The sequence below is a fragment of the Symphalangus syndactylus genome, chromosome 17 (assembly GCF_028878055.3).
Source record: "Symphalangus syndactylus isolate Jambi chromosome 17, NHGRI_mSymSyn1-v2.1_pri, whole genome shotgun sequence".
Lineage (NCBI taxonomy): Eukaryota > Metazoa > Chordata > Mammalia > Primates > Hylobatidae > Symphalangus > Symphalangus syndactylus.
Window position 1 is genome coordinate 93,715,824 of NC_072439.2, and position 21,576 is coordinate 93,737,399.

Genomic DNA, 21,576 nt, shown 5'->3' on the forward strand with positions numbered 1-21,576 from the left:
CTTCAGAATCCAGGCATACAATACTACAGCTATTGGGAAAGTTGATTGCTGGTGGCTCCCAGGTGTGTCCCCTTCCAGACTTTCCCCCCTAAGGGTGCTGCCTCAATTAAATTTACAAGCCCTGTTTAGGGGCTTTGAATAACTCTGGGATGCCATAATACAAAGGCCAGACTCTTTGACAAAGTTTGAGACTAAAGAGCCACCCTCGCTCCAGAGATTACCCCCACACACTGAGAGTGGGAGGAGACCTCCATTTTAATTACATTGCTATTTAAATTCTCCCTTTGACCAATCCGTCCTGCTTGTCCCACTCCCTTGGAGTTGTTGTTCCTGAATACACCCTCCTATGAGCTTCCTGTATATAAATCTCAGTTTAGATTCTGTTTCCATGGAACTTGACCTAAAACAACTTTGAGCCTCCCATCAGTCACTGAGCTGATGTAGGATAACTCATAACGTAGGAACTGAGCTCTATCTACCTCAATTTGAAAACAAGAAGTTCTTTCACACATTCTGTAGTCCTAAAAATGAGTAAGCTTTCAGGCGACAGTGCAGTAATATTTTCCCATTAGGATCTCACATTATTTTATAGCTTAATACATTTTCAAGGCCATAGTAACCACCAAATTGTGATCTGGCAATAACTGCGTAAGTCTTCATCGGGTTGCAAGGAGTTGCGGAATTCTAGAGTGTTACATTTACAACATACCACGGCAATCATCTAAATTATACCCATGACAGACGAAGACCCTCAGTTCACTTCTGTGATAACTTAGTTCACATCACTTACTGGCTTAGCTTTTCTCTCTCTGCTGTCTTCTGAAAATCAGGGATCACGTCTAACTCGTTGTCATGGTCCCAGTTTCTATTCAGTACTTTGCATGCAATATTTTCTTTTTTTTTTTTATTGAGACGGAGTCTTTCTCTGTCCCCCAGGCTGGAGTGCAGTGGCGTGATCTCGGCTCACTGCAACCTCCACCTCCTGGGTTCACGCCATTCTCCTGCCTCAGCCTCCCAAGTAGCTGGGACCACAGGCACCCGCCAACATGCCCGGATAATTTTTTGTATTTTTTAGTAGAGACGGGGTTTCACCATGTTAGCCAGGATGGTCTCGATCTCCTGACCTCGTGATCCGCCCACCTCGGCCTCCCAAAGTGCTGGGATTACAGACTTGAGCCACCGCGCCCGGCCTGCATGTAATATTTTCTTAAAAAATGCTCGTTCGTGGAACTTAGAAAATCTGAAGGGAGAGAACTAAAGTAAATAAATAAAAATTGGTAAGCCATTCTAGATTCTAGTTATGTCCCATATTCAATTAGTGATCCGCATTTTAAATCTTAAGGCCTACATGCCCTTGTAATTTGTACACACCTCTTCCTTTACATTATTACTGCTTTGGCAAAGATGTTCATAATTTTGCAATAAAAATATTAAAATAGCCTCCTGAGTGTTCTTCATGACATCACTTTTTTTTAAATTCAATTTGCTTCATCCATCTTTCACAATGTGGCTAGAGAGATCATTCTAAAATAAGTAAATAAATGAGCAAAGAAGTAAATAAGAAGGTGTAATGGCCCCACTTTATGTGCTTACTACAGGAAGGCCAAGCTTCTTGTTTAATCATTAAGTCCCTAAATACAGTGAGCTCTGCCTTTTATCTTCACCATGCCCTCTGTCATGCCCTCTCTTGCACCTGTATCAGGGTCATGCCAACTACCTTCAACTCAAATGTACCTTCCCTTTTTCTTAGAATTCTCCTCCTTTTCTTTTTCTTTTTTATTTGCTTAATTCCTATTTATTCTGAAACTAAATTATCATCTATTTTAAATGGGAATTTTCTGATTTTTTTTCTTTTGACATACAGAATTTTTAAAATGTCTTTCATGATACTGTAGCTTCTTGAAAGATTAAATCATGTGTTTCATAGTTCAATAGTGAGCAATAATCTCAAATTTGGAAAGCAGAAAACTACAGATAAGAGTAAGCCTTTCTGTTTACTCTTTTATGTAGTCCTAAAAATGCATAAGCTTTCAGGTGACAGTGCAGTAATATTTTCCCATTAGGATCTTGCATTATTTTATAGCTTTCAGGTAAAAGTACCTTTGTTTATTTGAAGGCTGAGGAAGAGGGTGGGGGTGATGAATGTTGAAAGAACCCAAGAGGGAACTCAGAAATTTTAGAACAAAATGTAAACACATACACAACAGGTAAATGTGCTTGATGCAGTACAGATATTATGGGCTTCAAATTAGTTTTTGACCTCCCTCTATTTATACATATGTAGTCAGTTCTCATTATTCACAGTAGTTCTGTTCTACAAAGTTGCAGCAAACACTGAATTAGTAAATATTAAACCATTGCTCCTAGGGAAAATACGGAGTTAAGTTTTTGTGAGCCTCTGGTCACAGCATTTTTGTTAATAAACACATAACCTTGTTTTATATTTGTTTCTGTTTGAAGACACCTTATTTGGTATATATTGTTGATTCAATAATGTTGAACTCATGGTTAACAGCAGTATAACTCATGCTTGAATTAAGCTTATCTAACACGTTTGTTCTTCGTAGGGCACATCACATCCTTCTCGCCCTTAGACAATACTTCTAAGTATTCTAAGACAACACTAGACAATACTTCAGCACTACACTCGGGAGCCAGTGAAAACATGAACAAAAAGAACAAAAATGAGAAATATGTGGTACTAAATAGACCACAGAAAGTACACTTGTTTACAGTATGAGAGCTGAAACAAGAAGGTAGAGTATCCTTTTGTTCACTCTCAGCTAGTTACCTGTACCTGGGGTGACTCAACTTTTTTGCTGTTCTGTACATGTCCATAAATGACTAGAAAAGTGGCACAAATATTGACTTGGGGGTTACAAATAAATATTAGCAAGCAGACAATTTTGCAAATATGGAATCCAGAAATAATGAGGAATGACTATATTCAACTCTAGTTCTGAAACATCTATAGAAGAAATGGAGAATTGTCCTATCTTCTCTTAGCAGTATTGTTTTCCCAAACTATTAGAGGTTATTATTTCATCTTTTTTTATTTATTTCTGGAAAATTCAGGTTCTTTATGTGGCTATTGCCCAAATCAGAGCAAGGAGGATCAAAAGTGAAATATTAATTAGTGAAGATGAAACAGGAGATTAGCCTTTTACTAATTAGTCTCATTCTCCTACCACATAGAGAACTTTGAGTAGCCTGCTGCATTGATATGTGTAATTAAAATGGTGGCTGCTGCTGCTGTTTGAATTTTCTCAGTCTTTCTTCTCTTTTAAAGCACCAATAATTAATTCTTTTTCATTTTCTCTAAGCCCTTTTGAGAAATACTCTTTGCTTCTCTAGCTAAGTTTTTTTTTTTTTTAATTAAAATGAATCTGAAGGAAATACTCTGTATTTGCCCTAAAAAAGGGAACGTGAAGTTTTAAAAAAAATACCAGGATTTTTATTTGCAGAAAACCATGTTCTTTCTCCTTAAGAGTTCCACAGTGACAACAGGTGGTAGTTACTCTCTCGGTTGCTCTATTTGACTTCCACTTCAGGATTTCTGACAAAAGCAGAAGGCCAGCTCCTCCCTCAGACTGAACACTTGTCTCTAGTGTATTGGAAAAGGACCTTTCCCCATGTCCTCACTGGAGTCCCTGTTCAGTGCTTAGTCCAGCAGAGCCAAAGCCCACATTGTATTAACCAGATGTTCTGCAGAGGAGTATAAACCCTAAAATAATGGACAGCCAGGCCGCGTTAGAAGGAAGCAGTCATGCAGACTGATTTGCTGTCTGTTTTAAATCCTGGTAGCATGAGGTAATTTACAACCTGTAATTTCCTCACTGAGTGGGAGGAATTATTCACATGCTATCAATGAAGGCACAATATAATTTAAAGGTTTTTTTGCTCTCCAGTCTTTTGGTTTAAGTTTCTGGCATCCTCTGAAGAGGAAAGGTGATGCCTAACAGAAAAGCTGGCATAAAATGAATACTCCAGAAATGTTAGTGATAGTAAAGACAGTACACAAGGAAGAAAAGGAGAGAGGGAGGGAGAGACAAAGAGAGGGAAGGAAGGAGGGAGGAGAGGAAATACAGGAGCAGGAAGGTCAGTATTGTCAAATACTGAAGGAAAAATGAGGGCAACAAGGACTCAAAATGCAGGCCCTTTGATGTGACAATTAGATTATTCATAAAAAAGGAACAGCAGTAAGGTTGACAGCTAGTAGCCAGGCCATAAATTTTGAAAGAAAATGGGGTGATTCAGGAAATAGGTAAATTAACTACATGTTTCTGAGTTTACTTCCTGGTGAAATCCCAGTAAAACTGAAATCCCACTGAAATATCAAGTAACATTTAAGGCATAAATCTACAAATATGGGGGGGGATAGGGGCAGGGAAATCAATAAACTAAAAATTTTGAATGCTAGAACATAGATGGAATAAAGATAACTGATGTAGCAGCACGGAGAACGCCAGACCCTAAGACTGCAATGGGAAAAGCCAGGAACCGACTTGAGGAACCGATGGCACTAGACAACTCTGGGAGTGTTTGGTGAAGTGGAGTGGAGTGGGGTGTGTGTGTGTATGTGTGTATGTGTGTTTAGAGAAGTGATCTCCTTTCTAATCACACGAGTTCCACCTAAGAAACCAACTCTTTCTAAAATTTCTTGCAAAGACCTCTTCTATTTTAGCACACGTCTGAGCAGATGATGGCAGGTTTATCCTCTGAAGAGATTAAAGCTGAGAATCTATCAAGGTTCAGACAGAGAAGCAGGGTGACTATGAGTGTTATGTAATTAGGTGTGTGTCATGGCAACTAGAATTTACATAGTTGTAGAAGACACTGAAGAATCAGAGAAATAACCACCCATTCAATCCACAAAGCCACACATGTCCAACAGTGAATTGGGACTGCAGAGAGGAAGCTCACAGAAAGGTCTAGGGGGTGCTATTGCTTCTAGGTAGCTCTTATGCCTATAGATCTTCAGCAAAGCATCTAACTGTGGGCCTGAGGCCCCTGTTGTCAGCATGGCAAACACTTTGCAAGAAACACTGAATGTGAAGTTCAGGAGAGGGAGGACAAGTGGGAACCTGACAAACCCTTAATGTGTGTCTGACCTATTTGACCATGAAAAGAGCTTCACAGTGTATTGAGTGATGCTTCACTTCTTTCTTCTGAATCTTATTAAAGTGTTTTTTTTTTTGGCCACTCTAACATAGAAGAATACAGGAAAAGAGAGTCTAGAAAACATATTTCTCAGCTTAACCAAGTTGACAGCAGAGGGTCTCTGGACTATTGGACTACAGGGATGGTCTAGGGCTGGTATCATTTATGTAAACAGAGAGACCAAAAAAATTGATGCATATAAAATGCTGATCTCTCAGCCTTCTTTTCCCACTCACACAATATCAGCAGCTAGGCCTTGACCCTCCAGACTAAAGATCAGAAGGTTCTTAATGAAGTCTGACTTCCAATAAAATAAAAGCCTAAATATTTGGACTTCACATGTTCTCTAACAAATGACTTAGCCCAATCTTGTCACAGTGAAATGATGCGTCAGTGAGACTCATCCACTTACTCAGAGTTTCTAGTTAGCCTTTTAGCCCACAACACTCTCAAATATGAAGAGACAGCCAGGATCACTAGTTAAGTATGGAAAGCCACTAACATGGAAGAGGGAGTTCAAAGCAATAGACAGAAGAAAACAACTTGCAGAAAGTTGAGACTAAGCAAATAAAAAGATATTTGTTAAAAGTATTACTAATATTTTCAAAGAAATAAGATATTATATTACATTCATTAAATAACTTTCGATATTATGGAAAAGAACTATTCATGAAACAAAAAGATACCTTATAAAAATTAAAACTTGAGGGAAAAGAGTAAAACTCAATATAACTTTCATAGGATAAAGCTGAGGACATCTTTAAAAAGGTAATCCAAAAAGATGAAGAAAGCAGAGAGAAAAAGCAGTGGGCTCACTCAAGAAAAACTTCCAAGACTGAATATTGTTCTAAACAAAATAATAATAAATCTCTTTTGGAAGAATAAGATGGAAGTTTGCACACATCTTTGGAGATGTGGAGTGGGAAGAACCTAAATTCTCATCTGTCATAGTGGGTAGTCAATAGTGCCAAATCTGAAAAAAAAAAAAATATATATATATAAATACACACACACACATATATATACATATATATACACATATATACATACATATATACACATACATACATATATACACATACATACATATATACATATGTGTATATACATATACATACACATACATATATATACACACACATACATATATGTGTATATATATGTATGTGTTGTGTATATATATATAGTGGGAAATAAGAAAATGGTGGGCCACGCACAGTGGCTCACGCCTGTAATTCCAACACTTTGGGAGGCCAAGGCTGGTGGATCACTTGAGGTCAGGAGTTCGAGATCAGCCTGGCCAACATGGTGAAATCCCCGTCTCTGCTAAAATACAAAAATTAGCCGGGCATGGTGGTAAGCGCCTGTAATTCCAGCTACCGAGAAGGCTGAGGCAGGAGAATCGCCTGAACCTGGGAGGTGGAGGTTGCAGGGAGCCAAGATGGCACCATTGCACTCCAGTCTGGGCTGCAGAGCAAAACTCAGACTCAAAAAGCCATGTTATTTAGAGATATTAATGTACATACATAAAGAGTAATTGAAAGTGATTATCTCTGGAAAAGAGGAAATAAGGAAAAAGGGTCTGTGAATCATTTTTTGTCATAACAAATCTGGTAGAATTAGTGGCTCTTTGAACTGAGTAAATGCTTAGAAATGTTGAGCCGAAAAAAGTGACCAGGTAGTGAGGAAGCAGACGCAGTCTGTTAGGCTGAGTTTGATGTAAATAGAAAAAGTACGCAAATGACATTGAGACAGCCAGGTGGGAAGGGCTTCCTGGCAAAACTCCAACCGGCCTGTGCACTGGGAGGAGTGCGCCCTGGGGTGGAGCCACAGAAGTTCGTACCGTTTCCAGCAGGGAGGAGCCTGGCCCTTCCTTTTCCCGTGTAGAACCCGGGATTTTGAAACTGCGAGGCGAGAAGCGCACCACCAGGGGTTCTGGCTTTGTGGAGAGTCGCTGTTTCCCTTTTATCCTTGTTTCCCAGTAAATCCCATTATTCTCGCCTTTCAAATGGTCTGCAAGCCTAATTTTTTGTGGCCATGTGATAAGGACCTGGCTCTTAGTTGAACTAAGGAAAAAGTCCCTCAAGAAGAATATATTGATAGGTGGAATGTAACAAGGGAGGATGTGTGGGGTACTCTGAGAGGAACAGGGAAATTATGTGAATATTACTAGGCTACAAGGCAGCAACCAATAGAGATGAAGAGAAGGGTTATAGAGAAGTGATAGTTACTAGATGGATGTACTTAAAACTTTGCGGGGGTGGTAATCAAAGCACATTTAAAAAAAAAAAGCTTATCTTGGTGAAATATAAGAAACATAATCTCCTGAAAACAAAGTTAAAAAACAGAGACGTCAAATACAAATCTGACATAAAGAAGTAGGTCTTGCTCAAGAAAGACCTTGAAGCAGCCACACCAAAGTGTAAAGGAGCACTTTATTGGCAATGGAGGCATAGACATCATTCGATTACTTTAATCACAGGGCTCATATTGCCACATGTTGTGCCTCAATATTTTAAAATAGCCATAAATTTTCAAAAGAATATTTCCTTATACAATGTATCCTTAAAAATTAATATAAGAATGTGTATGATTCATCTTCCTTCCATCTCGCCTTTTTTTTTTTTTTCCATGTCCTTCAAGTCTGTCTAGGTCTCCACCGAACATATCCACTGCTCGATATAATAACTGGAATAAACTATTCTGAAAAAGTTAAATGAGAATTACCTGGCTACACGGGAAGCCTCCGTTTCTAATTAGGTAATTACATTCCTGTCTATTCATCTTCAGTGTTCATCAGTCTAGGGAAAACAACCTGATCAATAAACAAACAACGGAGAAAAAAATCTTAAAATATATGAGTCACTAAAATCATTTTCTAAATGTTCTATATTTTAACAGAAATGCTATAGAAAATAAAAATGGACATTGGAGATTTCATTATTAGAAATGTTAATTTTTAAAAATTAGCTTTTTTGAAATCCACTGCCTTTTGTAAAAGCCATCAATTCAGAAAAAAGTGGCTTATTCTTTGAAGCAAATGTTTATAGAATATACATGTGAAATATGCTACTTATGTGTTTATTTGTACCTGAATGCAAAGAGAACATGAATAATCTTATAAATGTGGCAGGATTCCCACAAACCCCAGAAACCACATTAGCCCAATAGCTAGAGCACAGTAGGCATTCTAACATAGTAGTTTGCCTCAAGGAAGGTCAGAGTGACCTTGTCAATCGCTGATTCTGTAAAGAAGTAATTGCCAGATTAACAAAGCAAAAGGACAGTCTGTCCCGGTTCAAAATAATACTAGCACAAAAGAAAATCTGTTCTTTGCACACGTACTCATTCCTTCCTGACAACATTCCCTAAGATACCAACATTTTAAGCAGAGGCAAGAAGAAAATTACCATTGTTTGCTGAACACCTACTATGTGTCTGCCACTTTTACAATTATAATTGCAGAGTCTTGTGTCTGATCAATACTAAATAAAATGGAGATTTCTGCTAAGAAGACATTATTCACAAGCATTATAATTAACATGTTTGTTTGTAATGAGGAGTAAATGCGTGCTATATGCGGAGCTATGCAGGATGAGGGGCAGAAACACTGAGAAGACCACACATCTATTCTCCCAGTGTGCCTAAGAAGGAGTTGCACTCAGTACAGAAAATGCCCTCCACACCCCTCTGGGTTTGCATACATGAAGTAACGAGTAACTTGCTAGAGACAGATCCATTGTGAGGCACAGCAAATGGAATAGGAACACCAGACACACACACACACACACACACACACACACACACACCTGGCATGTTAGGTTTGAATAATTAAAGAACAAAATACATAAATTTTGAAGGCAGACTAAGAAAAGCATACATTACACATGAGGAACAAAGATTAGAATGAAAGTAGACTTCTTTTTCAGAAATCATACAAACTAGAAAATAATAGATTGACATCTTTAAAATGTTAAAGAAAAAATAATCTATTAAGCCAGAACTCTATACCAGACAAAATTATTTTACAAGAATGAAGAAGAAATACTTTCCTTGGAAAAACAAAAACTCTGGGAATTTCCTGCCAGTAAGCATAAGCTACAAGATATGAAAAAGAAATTTATTCAGATAGAAAGAATATGACACCAGAAAAAAAGTTGGTGTCACAAAGAGATAAAAGAACTAAATATAAAATAAATTAAAGCAATATAATTTTTTCTCCTTTTAAATTACTTTAAAATATAACTGACTTGAGAGCAAAAATTGTAGCAATTTATTTCATATTTATAGCATATGTAAAAGACATAAAAACAATTGTACAAATGATAGGAGAGAAGCAATGAGAATGTTTACTTAACAAAACATGTGGAACATTACAATGTTATTTGAAGAAAGGCTGTAATTAATTTTAAATATATATGTAATATGTATTTAAATATATATATATTGAAAGAGAGGGCCGGGCACGATGGCTCACACCTGTAATCTCAGCACTTTGGGAGACAGATGCGGGTGGATCATGAGGTCAGGAGTTTGAGACCAGCCTGACCAACATGGTGAAACTCCATCTCTACTAAAAATACAAAAATTAGCCTGGCGTGATGGCACGTACCTGTAATCCCAGCTACTCAGGAGGCTGAGGCAGGAGAATCGCTTGAACCCGTGAGGCAGAGGTTGCAGTGAGCTGAGATTGTGCCACTGCACTCCAGCCTGGGCGACAAAGCGAGACTCCATCTCAAAAAAAAAAAATAAATAAACCAAAAAATAAAAGGAAGAGAATGTATAACCCTTAGGACAATCACTAACAAAACTTTATAAAAAGGAGATATAAATAGTAAGTCAGCAGATGATATAAAATGAGATAAAAATACACTCAAGTGATACAAGATAAGATGTAGAAACAAAAAATAGAAAGAATAGATAAAACAAATAGAAAATATTTGTTGATATTAATTCAATCCCATTAAATATTAAATAGGAATCATATACACACTCCAGTTAAAAAATAATGGTTATCAGAATGAATAAAAAAGCAATATCAAACTATTTACTACACACAAAAAAATCACAATATAAAAAATAGATAAGTTGAAAGTAAAGGGATGAAGAAAGATATTCCATGCTTATGCTTATCAAAAGAAACCTGAGGTAACCACATGAATGAGACAAATTATACTTCAGAGTAGAGATTATTATCAAGGTTAAGCAGGGGCATTACCTTTTAAAAGAGGGTCAACTTTCCAAGACTACATAATAATCCTAAATGTGTATGTATTTAGCAAGAATGTTTAAACTACATGAAATAAAAACTGTTAGAACTAAAAGCAGATGTCCATACGCAAAAAAAAAACTTTGATACAAATTTCATAACTCTTACAAAAATTATTTTTAAATGCATCCATCAGAGATATAAAGGTAAAATATAAAACTATAAAACTTTAGATTAAAACAGGAGAAAAACTGCGTGACCTTTGTTTGCTTTTTTTTTTAAGATATAACACCAAAGCATAATGCATAAAAAAAAAAAATAACAAATGATATCCTGCCAAAATTTTAAACTTTTGCACTGAAAAAATACTACTAAGTAAAAGATAGCCACAGACTAAAATAATATATTTACAAAGTGCATATCTGATAACAGATTTTTATCTAAAATATATAAGAATTCGAAGAACATCTAAAAATGGAAAAAAAATGAGCAAAAGTTCTCAACAAAATAAGGAAGATACACAGATAAAAATAAACATATGAGAAGATGTTCAAACTCACCAGTCATTAGAAAAATGTAAATCAAAATCACAACAAAATGTCCCTACCCAGACCTATTTTACCATCAAAAATTTAATTTCTTAAAAATGACAGTGTCATGTGCTGGCGAGAATGTAGAAATACCACTCTCACACATTGTTGGTGGGAGTACAAAATAGTGCAGTCACTTTGGGAAAAGTCACAGTTAAAAATACACATACCGCACAACCCAGTGATCCCACTCCTCAGTATTTACTCAAGTGAAATGAAAACCCAAATACTCAAAAACCTATGCATAAATGTCTATAGCAACTTTGTTCACAACTCCAAAATCTGAAAAGAACTCAAATGCCTTTCAATAAGTAACTAGACAAACTGGGGTATATCCATACAATGGAATAGTATTTGGTAGTAAAGATGGAACAATATATAGATTCATACGATAACATGTCTGAATCTTACATTTTGCTAAATGAAAGAGCCAAACCCAAAAGTCTATATATTGCATTGTTCCATTTATATGGAATTCTGGGGAAGTCAACATTATAGGAATGGTAAAAAGATTGATATTATCCAGGGTTAGTAAGGATGAGTTTAGTGTATAAGAGAAGCAAAGGGAGTAATTGAGATGTTCGAACTTTCTGTTTGATACTGTGATGGTGGGTACACAATTGCATGCATTTTTCAAAGACTGTGGAACGCTAGCTACATCACAGACTTACTTCCACAGGATGCAAATTTAAATTTTGAAAAATAAACAAGTATTGGGAGGAAATCAAGAAACTGAAAACAGAATGCCTATTGTGACCATTCTCCGTGCACTATAAATAAAGGACACAACCACGTTGAAGAGGTAGAGAAGAAAGGATCTCATCTAAGTGATTTTGGACAACAGTGTTTAAACGGGATACTGGAAGGCTAAAGACAAAAGGAACTGTATATAAACATTGTACTCCAGTTGAGTAAGTTAGTTTCTCGAGGGGGTATGAATTAGCAATTCTGAAACTGCTTTTTATTTACCCAGAGGATGAACTGAGAAGTAAATATATGATATATGATGAGAGCCAGTTTTCTCACCATTAAAGAAAGAATTTAAAATAAAGAGGAAATAAGAGGGGAAGAAAAAAGGGAGAATGCTAGGAGGAGCCCTGTGTGGTTGGATTTGAATTGGAGGTACCTGTATAAACTCATTGATAGGGCTCGGCTATGTCCTCACCCAAATCTCATCTTGAATTGTAGTGCTCATAATCCACATGTGTTGTGGGAGGGACCCAGTGGGAAAAAATTTAGTCATAGGGGCGGTTACCTCCATGCTGTTCTCATAATAGTGACTGAGTTCTCACAAGATCTGAGGGTTTTATAAGAGGCTTTCCTGGACTTCACTCTGCACTTCTCCTTGCTACCACCATGTGAAGAAAAATGCATTGGCTTCCTCTTTCACTGCGATTGTACGTTTCCTGAGTTCTCCCCAGCCATGCTGAACTGTGAGTAAATTAAACCTCTTTCCTTTATAAATTACCCAGTCTTGTGTGTGTCTTTGTTACCAGTGAAAGAACAGACTAGGCCGGGCGCGGTGGCTCACGCTTGTAATCCCAGCACTTTAGGAGGCCAAGGCGGGTGGATCACGAGGTCAGGAGATCGAGACCAGGTGAAACCCCGTCTCTATAAAAATACAAAAAATTAGCCGGGCGTGGTGGCGGGCGCCTGTAGTCCCAGCTACTCGGAGAGGCTGAGGCAGGAGAATGGCGTGAACCCGGGAGCCGGAGCTTGCAGTGAGCCGAGATTGTGCCACTGCACTCCAGCCTGGGCGACAGAGCGAGACTCCGTCTCAAAAAAAAAGAAAAAAGAACCGACTAATACACTCGTGTTTTGCTTTTTGGTTTTTAAACTATATATGTATGTTGATATGTATAGACATAAATATACATGTGTGTACACATGTATATTTATTTACTACCTCTGATATTTGAGGAGTCCTAGAAGCAGTGATATCCTATTAAGAGTTATAACACCTAACACACATATTTCAGTTTCTTAGTATCATTTTCCAATTAAAAAACAAACAAGCTTCTTGGAGAAGAGCTTGATATCAAGGCTAGAGAGCAGTGAAAATATAAATTGAGCTTGAGGCATCTTGTGGTGCCAGAAAAAATAAATTAATGAACTAAATAAAGAATGAGGCATGTAGAATCTATGCAGGAGCTAACCTGGAAGAGTTTACAAAGGTCAAATGACGAATAATTTGAGAAACAGAGTAAGTAACTACAATATTGGATTATAACCCAAAGAGTAAAATACGTATCCATGATTCCACATTGATACAAACAAATGATTAAATAAATACGAAAGGAGAAAAAGGATTGCATCTCTTCCTTATAGAGTTCCCATTAACATAGAATGAAAAAGAGAAAATTTGTAAATCACTATTTAAACATCACAGTTACAGTTGTTGCAGGCAAGTTCCTTGGAATACTAAAAGTAGTCGGTTAAAGTTTCAGTAAAACAATATTTGTATATTTGATATATCACCCCCTAAATATGTATGATTTATAAGAAGAAGAAATAGCAATTTACAGTGTAGAAATCTGGCTGACACTATCTTAACTAAGTTGTCAATGTCAATATAACCAGTAATAAAATATATTGATGCACTAAGAAGGGCACACTAAACATCTGTGGTATTTTTCTCCAATCAACTTAATCTTGAGAAAACATCACATAATCCCAAATTGGGGACATTCTCCAAAATATCTTACCTGAACTCTTCAAAAGTGTTAAGGTCATGAAAGACAAGGAAAGACTGAGGAAGTATCACAGATTGAAGACGGCTGAGGTTAAGTAAGACATAACTACTAAATACTATATGGAATCTTGGATTCTATTTTGGAACACAAAGAGACACAGTGGAAAAGCTGGTGTTGAAATAAAGTTCAAATGAAGTCTGTAACTTAATAGTATTGAACCAGTGTTAACTTCTTAGTTTTGATTGATCATTATACTGTAATTAATAAAATGTTAACATTATCAGACACTGGGTGAAGGGTAATGGGAACTCTCTGTACTATTTTTGTGACTTTTCTATAAGTATAAAATTATTAATATTTCAAAATAAAAATGATTTTTAAGTGCCCATCTTTGTTAGATTCTATTGTTAGGTATTTGGGCATCAATATTTTTCTTTTTTTTTTTTTTGAGACGGAGTCTTGCTCTGTCACCCAGGCTGGAGTGCAGTGGCGCGATCTCGGCTCACTGCAAGCTCCACCTCCCGGGTTCACGCCATTCTCCTGCCTCAGCCTCCCGAGTAGCTGGGACTACAGGTGCCCGCCAACATGCCCGGCTAATTTTTTATATTTTTAGTAGAGATAGGGTCTCACCATGTTAGCCAGGATGGTCTCGATCTCCTGACCTCGTGATCCGCCCACCTCGGCCTCCCAAAGTGCTGGGATTACAGGCTTGAGCCACCGCGCCCAGCCAAGGGCATCAATATTTTTCAAAAGCTACTCTAAAGGTTCTAAAATCAGGGTTTAAGAACACTGCTCTCAAGGGGTAAAAAAATGAAGAGAAAGTGAGAATTATAATAAAATAGTCAAGAATTAATTAATGGAATAAACTGTACTTTGCTTTTATTTGCCAGAAATTTTATGAATACAAAATCTATGCTGATATAAACCCAAAAAACTTGCTTATGTGTTTGTTTAATCAGTTAAATAGTCGATGTTAAAAAAAGTCAAAAGAGAATGTGACAAAATAATAACTATGAGTAATTGCATATAGAAGAGGTATTTCTCTGTTCCTTTTGTATTTTTTACTTCTTTCAAAAAAGGATTACAATTGCTAATTTTATAATCAGGAGAAACAAATTTAAAGGCCACAAAGAAAAACATGTCTTCTAAGTGATTCTGATGCACTTTAAGTTTTGAGGGCCTTTGCCCTGGAGCAATTTCTTCACAGGCCATCTGGACGGCAGAGGTGTATCGCTGCACAGCCCATGGATTGGAGATCTGAAATTATCCTTTTAATGCGCGTCCGTGTGAAGAGACCACCAAACAGGCTTTGTGCGAGCAACAAGGCTGTTTATTTCACCTGGGTGCAGGCGGGCTGAGTCTGAAAAGAGAGTCAGCGAAGGGAGATGGGGTGGGGCTGTTTGATAAGATTTGGGTAGATAAAGAAAAATTACAGTCAAAGGGGGTTGTTCTCTGGCGGGCAGGAGTGGGGGTCACAAGGTACTCAGTGGGGGAGCTTTTGAGGCAGGATGAGCCAAGAGAAGGAATTTCACAAGACAATGTCATCAGTTAAGGCAGGAACCGACCATCTGGATGTGTACCTGCAGGTCACAGGGGATAGGATGGCTTAGCTTGGGCTCAGAGGCTTGACATTCCTGTCTTCTTATATTAATAAGAAAAATAAAATGAAATAGCGGTAAAGTGTTGGGACGGTGAAAATTTTGGGGGATGATATGGAGAGATAATGGGCGATGTTTCTCAGGGCTGCTTTGAGCGGGATTAGGGGCAGCGTGGGAACCTAGAGTGGGAGAGATGAAGCTGAAGGAAGATTTTGTGGTAAGGGGTGATATTGTGGGACTGTTAGAAGAAACATTTGTCATATAGAATTATAGGTGATGGCCTGGATACGGTTTTGTATGAATTGAAAAACTAAACGGAATAAGAGAAGGAGAAAAACAGGTATTAAAAGTCTAAGAATTGGGAGGACCCAGGACATCTGATTAGAGAGTGCCTAAGGAGGTTCAGCATAGTCCTGTCCGCAAAGATTATTTATTTACTTCAAGAGTTTAGAGTGGCAGTTTGGGGATAGCACCAGGAGATATCAGCTATGATGGCTTGGAGAAACAGTGTAAACCAGCAGTGTAAACAAGAGCAGGGCATGTATGAGTAGTTGAGAACAGTGAATAGGAGTATGACTAGACAGAAGATAGTAGGGATGACAAGTGTTTTGGGGCACAGTCCAAGTTGGTCTGGTGTCTGGAATGAGACTGGGGCCTAATAAAAAGGAGCGTCTATACAGGAGCTCAAATGGGCTGCACCTTGTAGCATTCTGAGGACAGGTCTGACTTCTGAGAAGGGAAAGTGGTAAAAGTATTGTACAGTTCTTTTTAAGTTGGTGGCTGAGCTTGGTGAAGTGTGTTTTTAAAAGACCTTTAGTCCATTCTACTTTTCCTGAAGACGGAGGACCATAAGGGATATAAAGGTTTCACTGAATACTAAGAGCCTGAAAAACTGCTTGGCTGATTTGACTATAAAGGCTGGTCTGTTATCAGACTGTATAGAGGTGGGAAGGCTAAACTGAGAAATTATGTCTGACAGAAGGGAAGAAATGACCGTGGTGGCCTTCTCAGACCCTGTAGGAAAGGCCTCTACCTATCCAGTGAAAGTGTCTACCTAGACTAAGAGGTATTTTAGTTATCTGACTCAGGGCATGTTGAGTAAAGCTAATTTGCCAGTCCTGGGTGGGGGCAAATCTTTGAGCTTGATGTGTAGGGAAGGGAGGCAGCCTGAATAATCCCTGAGGAGTAGTAGAATAGCAGATGGAACACTGAGAAGTTATTTCCCTGAGGATAGATTTCCATGATGGAAAGGAAATGAGAGGTTCTAAGAGGCGGGCTACTGGCTTGTACTATAGCATAGCCTGCCTTTGCTGGTGTGTGGCAATTAGGCCTGGTGGAACTGCCATCAATAAATCAAGTGTGATCAGGGTGAGGAACAGGGAAGAAGGAAATATAGGGAAATGGAGTGAATGTCAGGTGGATCAGAGAGATACAGTCATGAGAGTCAGGTGTGGTATCAGGAATAATGTGGGAGGCTGGATTGAAGTCCGGGCCAGGAACAGTGGTAATTGTGGGACTTCACAGAGTGAGTACAGCTGAAGGAGCTGGGGAGCAGAAAGTATATGCATCAGGTATGAGGAAGAAAATAGATTTTGGAAGTTATGAGAAATGTAGAGAGTGAGTTGAGCATAGTTTGTGATTTTGAGGGCCTCTAAAAGTATTAGGGCGGCAGCAGCCGCTGCACGCAGACATGAGGGCTAGGCTAAAACAGTAAGGTCAAGTTGTTTGGACAGAAAGGCTACAGGGTGCGGTCCTGGCTCTTGTGTAAGAATTCTGACTGCACTAACCATGCCTAGGAAGGAAAGGAGTTGTTTTGTAAGGGATTGAGGTTTGGGAGATTAATCAGACACGATCAGCAGGGAGAGCACGTGTGTTTTTATGAGAATTATGCTGAGATAGGTAACAGATGAGGATGAAATTTGGGCTTGACTGAAGTAATGGGGGCTGTCTGTGAAGCCTTGCGGCAGTACAGCCCAGGTAATTTGCTGAGCCTGATGGGTGTCGGGTCAGTCCAAGTGAAAGCAAAGAGAGGCTGGGATGATGGGTGCAAAGGAATAGTAAAGAAAGCATGTTTGAGATCCAGAACAGAATAATGGGTTGTGGAGGGAGGTATTGAGGATACCTCCCCCATGGAGTGGATAGGCAAAACAATTTGGTTGATAAGGCATAGATCCTGAATTAACTTCTAAGGTTTGTCTGGTTTTAGGACAGGTAAAATGGGGGAAGGGTAAGGAGAGTTTATAGGCTTTAAAAGGCCATGCTGTAGCAGGCGAGTGATAACAGGCTTTAATCCTTTCAAAGCATGCTGTGGGATTGGATATTAGCGTTGAGCGGGGTAGGGGTGATTAGGTTTTAATGGGATGGTAATGGGCAGGTGATCAGTTGCCAGGGAAGGAGTAGAGATGTCCCATACTTGTGGGTTAAGGTGGGGGGATATGACAGGAAGATGCGAAGGAGGCTTTGGGTTGGGGAGAAGGGTGGCAATGAGATTTGGCTGTAGTCCAGGAATAGTCAGGGAAGCAGATAATTTGGTTAAAATATCTGGGCTTAATAAGGGAACTGGGCAGGTGGGGATAACTAAAAAAGAGTGCATAAAAGAGTGGTGTCCAAATTGGGACCAGAGTGGGGGAGTTTTCAGGGATTTTGAAGCTTGGCCATCAATAGCCACAACAGTTATCGGGGTGAGGGAAACAGGCCCTTGAAAAGAAGGTAATGTGGAGTGGGTAGCCTCCGTATTGATTAAGAAGGAGACAGACTTACCCTCCACTGTGAGAGTTACTTAGAGCATCTGTGATGGTCCTGTAGGCTTCTGAGGCAATCAGGCAGTGACAGTCTTCAGCTGCTAAGCCGAGAAGATCTGGGAAGGAGTCAGTCAGAGAGCCTTGGGCCAGAGTCCCAGGGGCTCTGGGAGTGGCTGCCAGGTGAGTTGAACAGTCCGATTTTCAGTGGGGTCCTACACAGATGGGATATGGCTTAGGAGGAATCCTGGGCTGTGGGCATTCCTTGGCCCAGTGGCCAGATTTCTGGCACTTGTAGCAAGCTCCTTGGGAGGAGGTTCTGGAGAAACGCCTGGCCTCTGAGGTTCAGGCGTTTGGAAGTTCTTGTGTGCTGGAGATGTGGCTGGGGTTTGTCTCACAGTGAAGGCAAGGAATTGCAAGTTTTTTCTATTATTGTACACCTTGAAGGCGAGGTTAATTAAATCCTGTTGTGGGGTTTGAGGGCCGGGATTTAATTTTTGGAGTTTTATTTAATGTCGGGAGCAGATTGGGTAATGTATATTGAGAATAAGACGGCCTTTTGACATTTTAGGGTCTAGGGCTGTAAAGCGTCTCAGCGTTGCTGCCAAACGAGTCATGAACTGGGCTGGATTTTTATATTTGATGAAAAAGAGCCTAAACGCTATCTGATTTGGGATAAAGAAAAAGGAGCATTAACCTTGACTATGCCTTTAGCTCCAGCCACCTTTTTAAGAGTAAATTGCTGGGCAGGTGGGGGAGGGCTACTCATGGAAGGAAACTATAAACCATACTGGGTGTGAGGAGGGGAGGTGATAAAAGGATTATAGGGTGGAGGAGCAGAGGCTGAGGAAGAACTGGGACCTAGCTCGGCCTGGCAAGGAGCAGCCTGGTGAGGAGGGGAGAGGTCAGATGGGTCTGTGGAAAAGGAAGATTAGAAAGACTCAACAACACTTAGGGTTGGGACTGAGGGGACAGGAGGGAGGGAAAGAAGGAAGATTTGGGACAAGTGGGACTGGACACAGAGACTAGGGAAGGACCAATGTGTAAAAGAATGCCTGGATGTCAGTCACCTCAGACTGTTTGCCCATTTTACGACAAGAATTATTTAGATCTTGCAGGATGGAAAAATTGAAAGTGCTGCTGTTTTCTGGCTATTTGGAACTACTGTCGAGTTTGTATTGGGGTCAAGCGGCATTGCAGAAGAAAATAAGGCATTTAGATTTTAGGTCAGGTGAGAGTTGAAGAGGTTTTATGTTCTTAAGAACACAGGCTAAGGGAGAAGAAGGAGGAATGGAGGGTGGAAGGTTGCCCATAATGAAGGAGGCAAGTTTAAAGAAAAGGGAGAGTAGAGACACAGAGGGAAGAGGTTCGGGGGTTCTTACCCTCCAGAAAAGCGGGAAAGGGGTCGGGGCACAGAGATATGAGGTCGGGGCATGGAAATAAGGGATCAGGGTGCAGAGATATAAGAGATTGGGGTGCAGAAATGAGGGATTGGGGCACAGAGATATTAGTTTGGGGCACGGAAATAAGGGATTGGGGCACAGAGATAAGAGGTCGGTGCACAGAAATAAGGGATTGGGGTGCAGAGATATAAGAGGTTGGGGCACGGAAATAAGGGATTGGGGCGCAGAGATAAGAGGTTAGGGTACCTGCCCCTCCTCTAGAAAAGCGGGACTTGCTGCTAAGAGTGAAAGAGAAGGGGTTGGGGATTTCTTGCCCCCCAGAAAGGCAGAGAAGGGGTAGAGACATGGAGAGAAGGGGTTGGGATACTTGCCCCTACCCCAGAAAAGCGGGACTTGCCACTAAGGGTGAAGGACGAAGGCAGGCGTCCCTGCATGGTCTGACACCGCTGAAATGTGGGTGAATAATCAGAGAGGTGTCCCTGCAATGATTAAACACCAAGGTAAGGTTGCCTTCCCAGTCCGTGACCAGTGCCAGAGTTTTGGATCCACGGATAAAACATGTCTCCTTTGTCTCTACCAGAAAATGAAAGGAATTGAAATTAAAAGAAGGGAGAGATTGAAGAGTGGAAAGGAGAAAGTGGTTGAGGGACAGTGAGAGAGGTTGGAGAAGAGAGTAAGAAGAGGCCGCTTACCCGATTTAAAATTGGTGAGATGTTCCTTGGGTGGTTGGGCTGAGGACCTGAGGTCGTTGGTGGATCTTTCTCACAGAGCAAAGAGCAGGAGGACAGGGGATTGATCTCCCAAGGGAGATCTGAGTCATGGCACAAAATTTCATACGCGTCCGTGTGAAGAGACCACCAAACAGGATTTGTGTGAGCAATAAAGCCGTTTATTTCACCTGGGTGCAGGCGGGCTGAGTCTGAAAAGAGTCAGCAAAGGGAGATAGGGGTGGGGCCGTTTTATAAGATTTGGGTAGGTAAAGGAAAATTACAGTCAAGGGGGTTGTTCTCTGGCAGGCAGGAGTGGGGTTCACAAGGTACTCAGTGGGGGAGCTTTTGAGGCAGGATGAGCCAGGAGAAGGAATTTCACAAGACAATGTCATCAGTTAAGGCAGGAACAGGCCATTTTCACTTCTTTTGTGGTGGAATGTCATCTGGATGTGTACGTTCAGGTCACAGGGGATGAAATGATGGCTTAGCTTGGGTTCAGAGGCCTGACAATCCTAACCTGTTTCAGTTCTGAACTCTCTAGACCTCAAACTTTAATATGTCCAACTAGCAGCTCCTTCAGGGCTCCCTGGAAGTGGATGTGTTTGGACAACTCGTTCACTTTTGGACTGCATAAGTTATTGAAAACTACCCATTAAAAGTCCATACCATGTCTTTTCTATTTCTATCTACTTGACCCCTGAATTCAGACCTTGAAATAATCTCAATTTAAATTAGCTGTCACTTAGGAAATGGAGGACAAAAGTGGATACAAAGAAAAGTTCAGGGTCAGTTCTTGGCTATTCTATTGACCCAGTCACCCAAGGACCTCAAGGACAATTGTATAGAAGTGTGAATTTGAAACATATAAAATAAATTCAGAATCTTCTCATCCAACTCCCCACACTGCAAATTAGTACGATAAACACTCCTTAGGCTTGCCAATGTCACTACATAAAAGTGTTTTGGTTTGAAGAAAATGAACCAACATTTTTAAGTGGCTAATTTCTGAGGAGAATGCAGATATCCAGCCTCTCTTAACTGACTGGGTCCAATGCCAAAGCTCAGCCAGGTAAAACAAGCAGTTAGCCACAGCCTAAACCAATCCCTGTCACTTTCCATTAGGGACTTTTTTTTTTTTTTTCAATTCACATTACTTGCCTGGTCTCTATAACTGAATGAGTTTTTAATACCTGACTACATCATTAAGAGTGAATATTCCTTGCTGATAAAATTGGTGTATTATCTCAAAAATGGAAAAAAAAATGGACTAGGCTAATTAACATGTTGTTAAAGACCTTAGAATGGATTAGGTCAGAGGAATGAATGAGGAGAGAGCTAACAATCTTTGAGCATCAAAATTTGCCAAGGGATTATGCCAAGCACATTAAATGTTTTATTCCATTTGCTATTTGCAATGATATTTTACATAGGTATTATTAACCCATTTTATAGATGAGAAACTAAGTCTTAGAGGG

General features: G+C 39.6%; 1 long non-coding RNA gene across 1 annotated transcript in view; it reads left to right on the forward strand.

Moving 5' to 3' along the window:
• Nucleotides 1-21,576, forward strand: part of LOC134733177 (uncharacterized) — a 594,472-nt gene that overhangs the window by 469,747 nt on the left and 103,149 nt on the right. The window contains exons 15-16 of the long non-coding RNA XR_010116696.1: nucleotides 7,804-7,920; nucleotides 11,639-12,392. This is a non-coding gene — a long non-coding RNA (uncharacterized lncRNA). The remainder of the gene's footprint in view (nucleotides 1-7,803; nucleotides 7,921-11,638; nucleotides 12,393-21,576) is intronic.